This window comes from Molossus molossus, unplaced genomic scaffold, assembly GCF_014108415.1.
Source record: "Molossus molossus isolate mMolMol1 unplaced genomic scaffold, mMolMol1.p scaffold_m16_p_9, whole genome shotgun sequence".
NCBI classification, from domain to species: Eukaryota; Metazoa; Chordata; class Mammalia; order Chiroptera; family Molossidae; genus Molossus; species Molossus molossus.
Window position 1 is genome coordinate 36,273,493 of NW_023425403.1, and position 8,623 is coordinate 36,282,115.

An 8,623-nucleotide genomic window follows, 5' to 3' on the forward strand; every position below is an offset into this window, starting at 1 on the left:
AACCAGTAAGATTTTTCCAGAATTCAACACTCTGTGAAATTGGGCCAGCTTAGTATATCTGGATATGAGCAAATATCATGTGCCTCCTATATTTGCTATATTGCTTATTCATTACTATGCTCTTCATTTCTGGACTGTTTACTATATAGAAAATAAAATGAGTCTTCTGTATTGATCTTGGTCTAGTTAGCAAACAGGAACCACACAGTAATTTATAAAAAGAAAGCATCCACATGGAGGATTCTCCATTGGGATTTGTTGCCAAGAGGCCCAAGGGGTTTCTAAAGGAAATTTTCCACAGGAGAGGAGTTTGCAGACGGCACTGGATGGGATCACCCTCTTCAGAGTGACAGGGCGATCGGATTGCAGAGTGACTATGTCACCCTAGAAATGGCCAGAGTCTCTATGGAGAAGACCGAAAGGTGATTAATAACATTCATATGCCCAATGTGTATAATTCTTCTTCAGGTGTACTCCTTAAATCAAGTGACTGTAGATTTGTGAATTGTCTTAGATCTGAAAACTGGACAAGAATTCATGACCCTCCCTTATGGCAAATCTTGTCAAGTTTTTTGCTGCCCAACATAGGGCTTTCTCATTATACTGAACAAACAATCCTCTAGTAATACGCTCATTTACTTTGGACACTTCAATCAATTTACCAAGGCATTGTGAAATGGGTACATCCCTGCTATCTTTATTGTTGATATACCCACCATGTCCTTGGCAGCTCATGTAGCATTTGGTCTCTGCTAAGCCAGGATCCCATAATCCCCGCTGAAATCAGGGAGCCCGCTTCAGTAACAATATTTTCTACCGTCCTACCTGCTTTCAGTGGAGAATAACAACATAATTCATTCAGATTATAAAGGATCTGTTCCCTTATGAATTTCTCAGCACATTAAAAATGGGACTTCTGGGACTTTGGCAGTTCTAGGACACTAATCCATTCAACAGTCTAGAAATAAATTTTTGAGGGTTCTGGTGAATTTCTGTGAAACTTGAACATATGTATTCCTATGTTTACTGCAAAACTATCAACCTATGATTTATTTTCATTAGCTTATACAGTGAGTTCATTGTCTTAGATTGTCTTTTGGTAGGGAGAAAAGGTTTAACATGATTTTTTGAATGGTTTTTATTTTCATTCTGGTTTATAATAAAGTTCATAAGAAGGTGAAAATAAAGAAAAAATATCGACCCGGTAGGTGTGGCTCACTGGATTTAGCATTGTCCCATAGATTGAGAGGTCCCAGTACAATGCCCAGTCAGGGCACATGCCTGGGTTTTGGCTTGATCCCCAGTAGGGGGTATGTAGGAGGCAGCCGATCAGTGTCTCTCTCTGATATCAATGTTTCTATCTCTCTCTCCCTCTCTCTCTATAATGTAAAGCAATAAAAACATATTTTTTATTGAGTTTTTTTTTTTTTTTTTTTTTGCATTTATCTTTAGATAGAGCAGGAGGGAGAAAGGGAGGAAGAGAAAGAAAGAAACATCAATGTGAGAGAGACACATCAACTGGTTGCCACCTACACAACCCCAACCAGGGCTGGGGACAAACTGCAACCAAGGTACATGCCCATAGTGGGAACCAAACCTGGGTCTCTTTGGGCTGCAGGCTGATGCTCTAACCACCGAGCAAAATGGGCCAGGGCAAAAATATATTTTTTAAAACAAGAAAAAATATCAGATTCCTGGCAAGTCTAAAAGTATATTTTATATTGCTCTCAATTTTAATTGATGATATGTCATGCTACTAAATTCTATTAATTTAATATAATAAATTATTAAGTTAATATTTCCTCATAATTTCTTGTATTTTCTACAATTCAGTGTTGTTGAGAAAATATCTGTTATGAGATTCTTATGTCTTTATAGATTAGCTATTTTTACTCTCTAAAAACCTTTAGAAATGGGTAAATATTTTTAAAATGTAATTTTTCAAGAAATAAAAAGCAGAACACATCTTTATACCAAATGGGCTCAATAAGTGCCCAGCATAATTAATGAAAAAAGACAGATATCAGAATGTAATCAACATATATATCACATATACAGAGATAAATTTAAGAGAATATGTATGTAAACACAAATGTATGATAGAAGAATATATTGTAATATATACAAAATAATATATTGGAATATATAGTTACATTTCATATATCATATGTAGAGTATATAATATATATTATATATACACACTAGAGACAGTAAGAGATACAAAGAATATCTGAATATTGTTCATCTGTTTCTATTGTTTACTTGTTTTGTTTTTATTCAATTCTTCTGCATTTGCATGTTTGTTTGTTTTTCTGATTCAATATATCACTCAACTGCATAATCATGCAGAAACATTTTTGAGCTCTGGACACTATTTTCTATCTCCAAGAAGCATTTAGTTGTTCTGTGCTAAGCTAAGGTGTGTGTTGGAGGGGAGGGGGTTCAGAACACAAACAGATCAGGATAAAAATGATTAAATCTAGGTTTTAGGCTTTGGCTAGCTGTTAAATTTGCAGTTCACCCTTTATATGTAACTTTTTCCAACTGAAAATCCCAGGATGAATTCCTTGAACTCCCTTTTTTTGGTATCTACTAAAGCGAATGTTCTCTATGTGGTCTCAAGAGCTGATCAAAATCTCTGCTGTTTAGTTTCTCTGCTACCACCTTCCAATCTGGAAATGCCTTGAGTTAAAAACAGTACTAAATAAAAGACCTACATCTTTGAACTTCCTTCTTTCTAGCCTTTTGCCACACAAGTCCTGTTGTCTCTAATGTTCCCTAGAAACTTTTATTACCTACTTTTTATTTTGTCAGTGGAAGAGTTATTCTGAAAAATAAAACTTCTCAAATCAGAAAACTGTAACTATGAATCCTAAACCTAAACATTTTAGACAATTCTAGCTACGTTGTCATTACATCTCACCGATTTAATCCAGTTTGGGGGATTGGGAAGTCTCAGAGGTTTTAGGCTTGCTCTACGTGGATTTGGCTTTTATGAAATAGAATTAATGACAATCCGACTCATAGGAAGCCCACATATTTGTTAAAGGAGATTTGTTGGTAAAGAGCACCAGCCTCCAGCAGGACTAAGGAGGACTGGATATAACTCAGATGTTAAAGAAGTCTCTTGGTTCCTAAAGTTCTATGAATAGAAATCATCTGGAGAAAGCTATTCATCTTTCTTTTGTGGGCATTTTTTTTCCCCCATAAGTAATCAATGAACAAGGAATTCCCTAGAGGATTTGCCAAAAACACTAAATCAACTTTCACTCTAATTCACTGATATGTTTTTATTCCAAATTTGGAATAGTGTAACTATAAATTAAAACCATAATTATGGTTCTAAGTATATGGTGTTTCAGATCTCCCAAGAGAGATGGTCAAATGTTACCAAAATGGGACCATCTCAGTGCCATAGCATTTTTCTGTAACCCCTATGGTCAGGCAACACAAAACCCATTATACAAATATTTCTGTTGAACTCACATACAATTTACTTACCAATGTTAAGGTAAAAATTAAACACTCCTTATACCTAGTCCAGATACAGACTACTCTGGGTATAGATCTCTGTAGATGATACTTTTTTACTAGTTTAATACAAAATTCTTTAATTAGTCTTGGTTTTGATACCCAATAATTAGAGAATTATAGACATGGAAGAAGTTATCTAAATATTATTTGGGGGTGGTAAATATCCTAAAAGGAGAAATCAAGATTCCTTTAAACCATGAACTAGGGAGACTCTCTCAGGAAGCAGAAATAAGTCTATCAATACAACACTTCTTACTCTTAGGATAGATTAACCTGGCAGTGTTTGCCCAGATGTACCCCCAGTGACTGTTTTGTGCCTCTCATTCTCCCTTATGATAAATGAAAGTCTATTTTGGTTATTTTGCCTCTGTCCCATCATTGTGTCTTAGGTATTTGGGGTGACAGAGCAATTGTCTTTTTAAATTGTAGGTCCTCAGGTCAAGAAATGATACATCTTAACAATTCCATCTGGATGGTACAGATCATCATATTCTGGATTTTGAACCTGTGCCATAATTTGATGTGTCTTTAGAGCCTCTTGAGGTAAACTGAATGTATTTTGCAAGTGGCAAAGGCATGACTTTTGAGGGCATCGAGCAGAGCATGATGAATTGGTTTCTAAAATAGTCCCCTTCTCTGTATCCAGTGCACCATGCAGTATGGCTTTATAAGTCTATTAAATGGCATCTGTTTCCCACGGGAAATGAATCTGGGATGGCCTTATGATTTGTTTAGACTAGTGTGATGAATCAGAATGGTAGAGTATCCATGAGTCGTATAAGTCCAGGCCTTAAAAGCCTTGCATAGTTCATACAGTTCTTTAGGATATATACCATGCCATGAGAACAAGACTTGTTGGCTCACAGCCAGACAACTTCCACACACAGAGTGATGCCATTTTAAATCAGCCAGCCTGCAGTGTTCTTGCCAGATTAACCCCAATGCATGAGCAAGCACAGCTGAAACCAGATGAACCACTACAACCACAAGTTTAGCTTATTACGCTCCTATGCTTGTTAGCAATAATAAATGCTTACTTTTAGAGTCAACAATCTTTGGGTGGTTTCTTATGTAGCAATAAGTAGATAATAAATCTTTGTCCTATGATTATTTTCTCAAAGCTTGAAAATATAATTATTTTACATATTTGAGGTCTATATATCATCCAGTTATCTATGAAAACATTTCATTGCCATGCATTAAAACTTGTGGGGGATTTCTGTGAAATTGAAAAATCAACTTCAGATGCAACATCTGTTTAATAAATATCTGTTTTTTGTTGTTTGTTTTTTTTTCCCAAATCTCTTTATTTATATGTTCCTACATAATAGGACATGATATCAGCATGACTTTATGTATGTAACATTATCATTAGTTGCCAATTCTTTTCTGCTAGTAGAAATTTTTCTTTATATACCTCACAAACTTTAGAAAATCTCCTATTTGTCAACCAGATTTGTGCATCTTATAGTTAATAACAGGACTGATGAACTAAATGCAATCTTTCTTATTGGCCAACTGTGACTTTTCACATTTCGGCAGTTAGTTTTATATATAACATAATCTGCATTTGGAGATTTTATTATATATCCTCGATTAGTCACTTCAGTTTGTCCCATTGACTTCTTAAAACACAAGCTGCATTCGATTCATCATCATGAAGCAAAGCCTGATTCATGAAAAGTAAATAGTAACCATGCTTTCTAAATGCAATTTAACATATAGCTACTTGGATACAGTTCTCACTTATTTTATGTCAGGTACACTTTTCTTAAATAATTTTCAAAAGTTGTGATTTAATTTATCAAATTTTTATATTATATAATCTAATTTAGTGAACATATTGTATTATTTGGAACCTTGAAGTAATGAATATTACAGACATGCTGAGAGATAGGTTTGCGTTATTCCCCATTTTGATCACGTCAACCAAAGCAGTTCAGTTAAAACTTAAAAATGGGGGGGGATCTCTCTCTCTCTCTCTCTCTCTCACACACACACACACACACACATACACACACACAAAGACATACACAATGTGATAGAAACTCTATTTGACTCTAACTTCTGATGTTCACTGTATCCATAATGAAAGTATTTGACTCTAACCTCTGATGTTCACTGTATCCATAATGAAAGCATTTTATCTTAGTAAATGGCATTCAGATATACCACAAGAACATAGTTTTAGCCATGTAAATAAGTCATAGCTAGTTGAGTCTTAGCGGAAGTAGTAATTATAAATATCATGTTATGCCCTTAAATTGTAGGGCATGCCATCTAACCTTTCCGTCTAACATTCTCTCCCTTATTTAATCAAATCTAGTTGTACATTGAACTCTCCTCAGTTCCTTTGATATGTCAGGTACACTCTCACCTTCGGGCCATTTCACTGGTGATTTCATTTTTCCAAAATGCATAGATATAAATATTTCACCTCCTTCTAGTCATGGATCAAATATTGTCTTCCACAGGGAGCTATATGAAAATATTCAGTTCACTAACTTCAACATTTAGTTAATTTAAACAGCTACTGCATGGCTGAGAAATAATTATGATTAATGTTCCAATATCTCAGTTGGGAGATAGTGAGAGCTTGGCCTGAACCATTGGTAGTCATGGCAGATATAAAGGGACATATAAGAGACATGTTTGGCTCCAGCGGCCAACTCAAGATGGGTCAAAGTCAGAGTGGTAGTCATGGTCCCGGAGCTGGCAAAAAGGATGACAAGGACAAGAAAAAGAAATATGAACCTCCTGTGCCAACTAGAGTGGGGGAAAAGTAGATGAAAACAAAGGGACCAGAAGCTGCTAGCAAACACCTCACACCCAGTGCCAGTTAAAATTCCTGAAGTTAGAGAGAATTAAAGGCTATCTTCTCATGGAGGAAGAATTCACTAGAAATCAGGAACAAATGAAGCCTTTAGAAGAAAAGCAAGAGGAGGAAAAATCAAAGGTGGATGATCTGAGGGGAACCCCAATGTCAGTAGGGACCTTGGAAGAGATCATTGATGACGATCATGCCACTGTGTCTATATCTGTGGGATCAGAACACTACGTCAGCATCCTTTCGTTTGTGGACAAGGACTTGCTAGAACCAGGCTGCTCTGTTCTTCTGAACCACAAAGTGCATGCTGGGATAGGGGTGCAGATGGATGACATGGATCACTTGGTCACAGTGATGAAGGTAGAAAAGACCCCGCCGGAGACCTATGCTGATATTGGGGGGTTGGACAACCAGATCCAGGAAATTAAGGAATTGGTGGAACTTCCTCTCACTCATACTGAGTATTATGAAGAGATGGGTATCAAGCCCCCTAAGGGAGTCATTCTCTATGGTCCACCTGGCACAGGTAAAATCTTATTAGCCAAAGCAGTAGCAAACCAAACCTCAGCCACTTTTTTGCGAGTGGTTGGCTCAGGAACTCATTCAGAAGTACTTAGGTGATTGGCCCAAGCTCGTTCAGGAATTGTTTCCAGTTGCTGAAGAACATGCACCATCCATTGTGTATATTGATGAAATTGATGCTATTAGGACGAAAAGATATGACTAAAATTTCGGTGGTGAGAGACAAATTCAGAGGACAATATTGGAGCTGTTGAACCAGTTGGATGGATTTGATTCAAGGGAAGATGTGAAAGTTATCATGGCCACAAACCAAATAGAAGTTTTGGATCCAGCACTTGTCAGACCAGGATGCATTGACAGGAAGACTGAGTTCCCCCTGCCTGATGAAAAGACCAAGAAGTGCATCTTTCAGATCCACACAAGCAGAATGACACTGGCTGATGACGTGACACTGGATGACGATCATGGCTAAGGAAGACCTTTCTGGTGCTGACTTCAAGTCAATCTGTACAGAAGCTCGTCTGATGGCCTTAAGCAAATGTAGAATGAAAGTGACAAATGAAGACTTCAAAAAATCAAAAGAAAATGTTCTTTATAAAAACAAGAAGGCACCCCTGAGGGGCTCTACATCTAGCAAACTATAGTTGCCATCAAGGAAATGTTTGGGAGTGCCGGGTTCCGGGGGGGACGGGAGTTGCCCAGAGGAGCCCCTCCAGCCCATGTCCGTTAGCATCACGATCCATGCACTGTGTACAACCTAAACATCATGTAGGATGCCATTGTGCAGCGCTCCATTCCCAACAAGGAAGCTCTTTCTCAAGCAAAAAATAAAAATAAAAAAGGGAGACATGTTTGGCATTTTTCAAATGTATCTTTATTGTTGAAAATAATACAGATGTCCCTTTTTTTTTCCGTCCATTGACTCTTCCATCCCAATCCCCCCTCTCCCCCAGGCCTTCCCTGCACTATCGTCTGTGTTTGTGGGTTATGTATGTATGCATATATGTTCTTTAGTTAATTCCTTGTTTAAGACTTAGATCTCAGTGAAAAATTGGATTCTGAGACCTGAACAAGATGAAAGTTTCTAGATTCACACCCTTATTTCTAGTTTTGGTTATTCAATTGATGGTATTTATAAGAAAGGGAATAAATTCTAGAAAAAAATAATTCAAGTGAGAAATGTATTACTCAAGTTTTTACTATCGAGTGTAAAAGTAACATTTGATTCCCATATATTCTTCCTCTTAATCATTCTTAATCTTTCTTTCCTTGTTTCTTTCTTTCTCTCTCTCTCCCCTCAACTCTCTCTCTCTCTCTCTCTCTCTCTCTCTCTCTCTCTCTCTCTCTCCTTCCTTTTATCCTTCCTTCGTTCCTTCCTTCCTTTTTTCTTATATGTTTACTGTTGTGTATGTGGTTCAAGTTTTTGGTATGTATTCACCTACATGTACCAAACCAACCACTGGCAGGAAAAATTGAATCTCACATGTGCCTAGGAGGGAAATGAGAATCACATTTTATAAAATAATGAAATTTAAATGTCATTATTTTTATATGCTCAGGAAATTGATTATCTGCTATTACTATATAACATTTTTACAACATACAACAATTAGTATGATTTTCTTGAAAAGTATATCATTGTATTAGTCAATATGCCAGCAGTCAATAGTTGACACATTCAAAGTCAAATTAGTGTAATTGAAGAGGGAATAATAAAAACAAGTATTTAAAATGGTAGTA

At 36.6% G+C, this 8,623-nt stretch overlaps 1 pseudogene; it reads left to right on the top strand.

Moving 5' to 3' along the window:
• Nucleotides 1-6,209: 6,209 nt before the first annotated feature.
• Nucleotides 6,210-7,517, top strand: LOC118622840 (annotated as a pseudogene).
• The last annotated feature ends 1,106 nt before the right edge of the window (nt 7,518-8,623 follow it).